The sequence below is a fragment of the Malus sylvestris genome, chromosome 14, assembly GCF_916048215.2.
Source record: "Malus sylvestris chromosome 14, drMalSylv7.2, whole genome shotgun sequence".
In the NCBI taxonomy this organism is placed as follows: Eukaryota; Viridiplantae; Streptophyta; class Magnoliopsida; order Rosales; family Rosaceae; genus Malus; species Malus sylvestris.
Window position 1 is genome coordinate 15,310,581 of NC_062273.1, and position 8,405 is coordinate 15,318,985.

Genomic DNA, 8,405 nt, shown 5'->3' on the forward strand with positions numbered 1-8,405 from the left:
CATAAAATCAGTTAGTAAATATAATTTGTCAACCTTCACAATAACATCTTCAATGATTCCTCTAGGGTAGGTAATTGAACGGTCAGCCAATTGAATAATGTTGGAGGTTAGATTTAGCTCACCTTCACCTAAACGTTTAAAAATAGAATAAGGCATTAAGTTTACACTAGCACCTAAATCAATTAAAGCATTACTAAAATCACAATTTCCAATGGTGCAAGAGATAGTAAAACTCCTTGGATCTTTCTTATTTGGAGGCAATTTATGCAATAAAACTGTGCTGCACTGTTTCGTTAGAATCACTTTTTCAGAATCTACAAGCTTGTAAAGGTTGTTGTATAGCAATCTGTGAACCTGGAATTCTTTGTAATAACATGTCAAATTTTGCATCAAGCATTTTCTCCATTTTTTCAATTTGTGCTGTAACATAAGGAGAGCAGTTAGACATCTCAAAAACAAACCTAGATTGGGGCTGCTTAACTGCCCACTATTGTGTATCTGCTGCCATTTTTTCAGATAACAAACAAACTTCTTATGCATTTTTATCTTTGTATGAACCACTGTATGAAGCATTGACAAGAGTTTTTGTAGTCATATTTAACCCTATGAAAAATATATGCATTTGATCAGTACTATTAATACCGGAATGTGGACATTTTCTAATCAACTCCTTGAACTGTTCCCACACCACATGAAACTCTTCATTTGGTTTTTGGGCAAAAGATAAAATTTGAGTTCTCATGTCAAGAGTCTTTGAAGCTGGGTAATATTTGCTTAAAAAAATTTCACTGAGTTGGGCCCAAGTACTAATGCTTGCAGATGGAAGTGTGAGGAGCCATCTCCTTGCTTGATCTTTCAGAGTGTATGGAAATAAACGGAGTTTAATGGATTCGGCTGAAAATCCTCTAACCAAAATATTCTTACAACCCATTAAAAATTCTGCAATATGCATGTTAGGATCGTCGGTTGATAACCCATGAAATGTAGGTACAATATCAACATGTGTGCTTTATTTCGAATGTAAACCCTTCCTCCACTTCTGGATAAGTAATGCAACTGGGTATATTAGTGTTGTGAGTTGTCCGTGAATCACCATGGGGCTGACCAGCCTCTAGAATAACAAACACCATTTTTTCTTTGCTATGCAGATCTCTAGAAAATAAAGACTACAGAAAAGTCCCCTGCAAAGAAAGAACCCACTGCAAATTTTGTTCCATACGTCTTCTTCTCAACGTCTGCTCAGGTTCTGGATCAAATGGAATCAATTTCTGATCTGTTGAACGTGTGTTGACCATGCACAGATTGTAATATGCACTGCCCTACTGTGATCTGTAAAAAATTTAATTTAATTAATTTTTTTTCTTTTTTTTATATTTTATTTTATGTGTACAACAATAATTAATGAAGAATCTGATTAGAGTGAATTATTTTAAATAATCCCCGGCAACGGCGCCATTTTCTTGATAGGGATTTTACTACACACATGAAAGGGCTAAAAATTCCTATAATACTTGCAAGAATTACAAGGTTATTGTAGTATAAACGGATCTCGCAAGGTTGTTCTCCACAGGGATTATTAAATAATTCGAAACCAACCAAATTCCAATTAATTATTGTAAAGTAGAAATTGAGATGATTGATTTTATAACCTACTTAAATTAAAAACGAATTTAATTAATAAAAGTAAACTAATCTGCAATATTAAAGATGAAAGAAAAGGAAACAGTTTTGGAGAAATCAAATTAAGAAAGCACTAACAATCCTATCAGCTTTTACCAATTACTTATGATCTACACATGCCACTTTAAAGGTTAGGTTTTCCTAATTTATATTCTACTTGGAACCTCCAACATAGAACATATTTCTAACATGCAACCCGTCCGGATGTTCGGATCAAATCTGAACATGAGAGACTCATTATGCTTTATGAAAACCCTTTGAAAAACAATGCAACCCCTAAGACGTGGTGTTCATTTTAAGTGAAATTACAATTATTAATCACAAGAAGCCAGGGTCAATTTCAGGGAACCTTTTGACCAAAATTGCATCAAATTACTTTTCTAAAGATCCTAATGGTGATCAGGCATTAAGACAATTAGATAGTTTTAATCCAAGTGATTAATAATTCAAAGTACGCATGCAATCAATCATAAGCAATTAAATAAAAATTACATATTCATACTAAGGCTCAAGGATTCACCCTAGCAAAAGAAATTAGTTACGCATATTCATAATTGAAATCATAGAAAATATTATTAAGAATAAAAGGAATGAAAACACCTTAAAGTAGAAAATCTCCAAGAACCCTAGCAATTCTCTTTGTCTCCAAAGTTGTATAAAAGAAAGCGTAGAAAAAAAAAAAAAAAACTAAGAACGGCAAAGCAATATATTTGCTAAGCCATCGCACAAACCCTAAAACATAGGTCTCTTATTCCAATTAGGAAACTAAGAAAAATAATAAAATATCTTAGAAAATAAAACCCTAATTAAACTAGGAGAATCTGCCAAGTACTTGTCCAGCCACGTTTTAGCCTCAGATCTCCTCCAAATCGGCCCAAGATAGCTTGTTTTAAAGATCAGGACATTTCGAACACATCTTCAGAAGGCCATGAAACCATCCAAGGTCATCTTGGGCTCCAAAAATGTAATTTAAACCCAGAAACGTCATTTTCCAGCACCGCGCATCGCTCCTTTATTTTATAGCCAGAAAATAACCGCTTAGTAGAAAAATCTCAAATTTTGATACAATCAAGCTAAGTGACTCACAAACGTACTTCAGCTAGAATTACACCAAAATTCGTCCATTTGGTCTTGTTTTGCTCCAGAGGAAATCAAAAGTCCTATATTGAAAATACAATTCAAAGCATCAAAATTCTTCCAAAATATTAACCAAAATATACTAAGAATAGGGTAAAATGTATAATATAAAATCTACTCATCAATGGTTCCTCTTCAATTCAAGAGAAATAATTATCAATTTTTAAGGCAAATTGACCAAGTTCATGAGCAGCTCTAATCACCAAATTCATCCCCCAATTCCTATATCAATCCGAGAGAGAGAGAGGAGAATTGTTCTAGAAGCTCACCGGAGGATCAATAGCTTTGACGAAGAACAACGGTTCGCTCCCACTAATTCACGCGAAGGAGACGGCGAGGGAAGCAGCGTATTGAGGTTCTTAGCAATCCCATGCTTTTGGGTCGGACTAATTAGGATGACTTAACGAGGCATGTAGTGGAGTCCGGGCTAGTCCCATTTAACTTAGTCCATAGCCATGCCAAACGTGGGTTATTAGTCTTAGCTAGTCCAATCCTAGCTAAGGAGGTCAAACAAACGAGCCCTTAGTATGATAAAAAGGTTTGTGCTCATATTGCGAGATTGAATTTGAACTTAATTAGTTTGTTACGACTTATAGGTCTAAGAAATGTCATGTGTCTTAAACTCACAGGTTGTAAGATGGATGGCTAGGATTTCATAAGCTTAGACTCTCTCTCTACACAATGAATGAATGATTTTGTAAAGTAAGATTCTCTGCATTGCAGTCTCTCTCATTCTTTATTTCTGATTCATTTTCTTTGCCTTCAATATATACAAATACACACATATACATACAACCATCAAATTCTAACAAATCTTACCTTGCAATTAATTTCGGAGTTAATTTCCCTTCTTAAGGCGTGATGTCTGAGTTTAATTATATAGCGACAGTGATGTAATTAATCAACTAGGTTAATGGATTCCAAGTATACTGAAAATATGTTGAAATGGTATTAGTTGTTAAATTTGGCAGGTATATATGTATCAAGCTCCCAAAGCTTTTATAAGTATTCTACATCCCCGGCTCGTTGTTCATTATGATGTTTTACTTCATCTCCCATCTGTGCTTCGATTTCCATTCTGTCTTTTGATCCTTTAATTTATGATATAACGATATTGTAAACGATCAAGACGTACAGTTATATGTTTTAAATAAGAATTCAATTAAGAAATAATACCAATTTAAAGAGTTCAACAAAACAGAATTATTTTTGTTGGTGTGAGGGTCAACATCATATTTCTCACTCGATAATGTTAGGGAGACTAAATGTGTAGACTAAATTTTGTAAATTAAATTACATGAAAGTTAATGATTGGATTATTACTTAAATGTTGATTAACGTGCTTGTTTTTTATTAGTGACACATAATTTAACTTCCTAATTTAGTCTACCTAGCATTACTCTTCTCACTCCCTCTACTTTGGTTCCTTTTTACGGAATAGAGAGATAAAGGGGAAAGCGCTTTTCTGGGAATTCCTAACCAGCATGACACCATTCTCATTTGCTGGACAAAGCGTTTTTCTGGATCAGCAGGCGCAGTAGACAAAGTAAGATTAACACCACATTGTTCACTCTCGCCTGAACAATGTCAAGCAATGGCTCGGCACACCACCAAGAGTAATTAGAGCATGCGTCAATAGTGTTGGAATTTAGGATTATTTTATTGTTTGAATTTGGGCTTAGCCCGTTAGTATTAGAGTTTTATTTTCTTGCTTATTATGGTTAGGTTAGTTCTCTATATATATGATGCTTTGTAGCTCGAAGAATTAAATTAGTCACAATGTAGCCTTCTAGGGTTTTGTAACCGTTCCGGCATTCTCATTAGTTTAATAATATTCCTATTATTTTGTAGTCTTGTTTGTTGCGCACTCTGATATTCAACTTGGTATCAAAGCATGTTTGATCCTTCGGGATTTAATCTACCCTTGATTCGTATCAATTTGTTTGTTCATCTTGTTCGTTGTTTAGATTGTCGTTGGTTTAGTTTGAAAATATATATATGTATATATATATATATATATATATATATATATATATATATATATATATATAATGTCATTGCCCAGAAACTACTCAGCTTGCACTTGCTCTTGCATCTGCACCAATTCGAACCACCGCCTGCCATTGATCAACATTGCCGCACCACCACCAACCCACTGCAAACATAAACTAGTTTGATGCCAACCTTCCCACTTCGCTGCACCAGTGCTTAACTGTCCAATGCAACCCGCTTGCTGCCTACATCTGCTGCCCCACCATCGTTGTTGCTCGACCCTGTACTCCACTTCCGTCTTGAACCCACTGAACCACCACGGCAACAAAATCCCATCACCACTACACTCGCATCAACCCCATCTGCACACTACCGCTGCAACCAGAAACCTAGCACATCTGCCATCTGAATGGATTGTTCGTTTGTTCGCTTGAATCGCTTGCCTTATCGTGTTCGCCTAACGGAACTTGCCTTATCATGTCCGCCTAACAGATCTTGTCTTGTATTGTCCGCCTAACGGAGCTTGCATCCTCATCTTCTTGTTGCAAACTCTTGCCATGTACCGCCATGAGTTTGACGGGGTGTTGGAATTTAGGATTATTTTATTGTTTGAATTTGGGCTTAGCCCGTTAGTATTAGGGTTTCATTTTCTTGTTTATTAGGGTTAGGTTAGTTCTCTATATATATGACGCTTTGTAGCTCAAAGAATTAAGTTAGTCACAATGTAGCCTTCTAGAGTTTTATAGCCGTTCCGGCATTCTCGTTAGTTTAATAATATTCCTATTATTTTGTAGTCTTATTCGCTGCGTACTCTGATATTCAATTTAGTCGTGTTCACATGTTTAATTGAGCCCTAGGAGAAGTTGATTTTTTTCTAATAGGTATTTTGACTAAATTAAAGCTGAGATCACCGTGATTAGTTTTGTGAATTTACAATTATGATCGCAATTCTTGATTCTATTTTCTTCATGCAGATTTCTTTTCTTGGTACAAGTCTTGGTCACGTACATTTTTCATGCAATGAAAAATAACTTCATTCAAAACTTATATACATCGAGTGGTTCACTACATTGATGTGAAATATAAATGACAAATGAAAAGTAAGAGTAATTAACTACTTTTTCTTCTTTACTATGCAACACAAATAGTCTGATGCAAATTTGAATCGCTGACAGCAGACAAGCTCGACATGTTTTCTCCCAACAGCTCCTCCTCTTTCTCGTCCCGCAAAACAAACGGATGGCTTGAAAGATCTTCAGCCGTCCATCGGTTTCTTGGGTCTTTCACAAAACACTTTCCCAGAAAATCTTTTTCCTTCTTCACTCAAATCTGCGGCATCTCATCTCCTCCAATCCTCATCAAAACCTTGAACATATTCGCCCCAGGTTTGTGATCCCACGCCGGTTTTCCCTTCGCCATCTCCGCCACCAAACACCCGAGAGACCAAACGTCAGAACACGCCTCATACATGTTGTCGTTTACTGATTCCGGCGCCATGTACACTGGAGTGCCTCGTACTTCGACTTTACTTTGCGTTTCCCCTGCTTTCTTCGCCAGCCCAAAGTCAGCGATTTTAGTCACACCATTGTCAAAAATCAGAACGTTCTAAGGCTTCACGTCGCAGTGAACAAACCCTTTTCCATGGACAAAGCGAAGGCCTTCGAGCACCGACTTTGTGTGTTGTCGAACTTCGACTTCCGGCAAACGACCACCGTTCTTCTTGAGCTCATCAGCCAGTGTACCTCCATTCACGTACTCCAAAACCAAGTTGTAGAACTCCCTCGCCGTTTTCGATGGTGTGATTGTCACTGAAACATCGTATGATATGGGGACAAGAACCGACTTGGTCAAGGACTTGCTTCTCGTTCTTGAGCGTACCATAATCGCCTGATTCAGTAGTCTTCACGGCCACCAACGCTGGAAGTTGAGAAGATGGGTTTTTGGGTTTCGCTTTGTAGATGGTGGCGAAGCCTCCCCTACCGATTTTGTTTCCTCGAATCCACTCCATCACCATGGTTGAAAATCGCGGGTGAACCTAAAGAAACAAGGGTTTTTCTGTGAGGGTTTCGAGAACGATATGTGTTTGTTGTGTTTGGGTTTTTGGGTTTGCTATGGATGGAAGGAAGAAAAAATAGAAGCTAGAGAGCAATTAATAAGCAAGGTCCTTCTATACAATGTGTATATAGGCACCTTTTACTTGGGACTTAAGAAACTTTTAGCAGTTTCCTATTCGTTGGATTAAAGGGTGTTGATAGGTAAAGACATTTTTACCGTGTGGGAAATTTGGAACACATGGCATAATGTAATTCGTTTGGGGTGATGGTTAGTTTTCTCCATCGGCAGTTAGTAAGCATGCACTTTGGTGCGTTTTAGAAGCAATGAGGATCCTCTACGAATCCTCTTTGTCAGGATCGGAGAGGATCCTAGAGATTATCAAATTGTGTTCGTTTATCATATATCATGCGGTCAGAAATCATTTTAATACTTTTATTTAAAATTAAACATGAACAGTATCTGATGAAAACTGGTCGCACGATCTATGATGAACAAACAATATTTGAGGATCATGGGATCCTCACAAAGAGAATCCGAAGAGAATCCTCATTCTTTTAGAAGATTCAAAGTCTGTCACTGCCTATTTGTTTTAAATTTAAATCAATTAATTTTTTATTTAAATTAAAATTAATTAAAGAATTAATAAAGATAATTCCTTAATTATTATTTGCCAATGTTGACGTGTGCCATTCTTAATGACTTGTCTAGTTTTGACAAGTCACATACCATATATGTACAATTGTGAGAAGCGCTACATATTACTTAAGCTCTGATATGTCAAAATTTTACTATGTTGGTGATAATTTATTTTACCAAAATTTACATGTCTACACCATGTTCATATTTTCCTTCTTCCCCGGGCAAACAGCCAATTGGCCCTACTTGGATTGATAAATTTTTGTTTATCAGATTATGGTTAATTTTGTTAATTCGCAATCATGATCTCTCAAATTGTAAGTAGCTAGTTTGATTACATTTTAAGTTCCTGATTCTGTTTTTTTCATAGCGATTTGCTTTCTTGTTATATTTTGTTACAATAATTACTTCCTTGGGATATGATGATAATACTTTTGAGCCTTCCACGAAATAAGTTGAATTTGTTTTTCGTTTAGGTACTCTTTCGGTATGATGAGAATACTTGGTTTGTATACCGTTCACTATTATTGCGGTCTCAATAAAATTCCGGGCTTCCAACCTGGTGGAAAGAAAAAGAGTGTCACGTGATGAGTTCATATTATATTATGAGTAATGTTATTCATACCATATTTATATACCATTTTAGGTGGCATCTAATGTGGACAACCACATCATTTGAAAAATTTGCAAAACTCAAGGAAAGAAAAGAGAAAGATTCATCGTATACTACAATTATTATTTAATTAACTAGTTTTTCTTAATTATTAGTTTATTAAATAATGAACTAAATTTAAAAATCTGATTAATTCAAATGTTGTGGCTGTCCACATCAAATGCTACCTAAAGTGTTATGAAAATGTGGTACAAAAACATGGTATGAATAGCATTACTCTTATACTATATAT

General features: G+C 35.9%; 1 non-coding gene and 1 pseudogene across 1 annotated transcript; one reads left to right on the plus strand and one right to left on the minus strand.

Moving 5' to 3' along the window:
* The first annotated feature begins 640 nt into the window (after positions 1–640).
* LOC126601036 (small nucleolar RNA R71) lies at positions 641–745 on the plus strand. The gene has a single exon (XR_007615670.1). It is a non-coding gene; the product is annotated as a small nucleolar RNA R71 (small nucleolar RNA).
* Positions 746–5,940: 5,195 nt separating this feature from the next.
* Positions 5,941–6,817, minus strand: LOC126599045 (mitogen-activated protein kinase kinase kinase 20-like; annotated as a pseudogene).
* Positions 6,818–8,405: the final 1,588 nt, after the last annotated feature.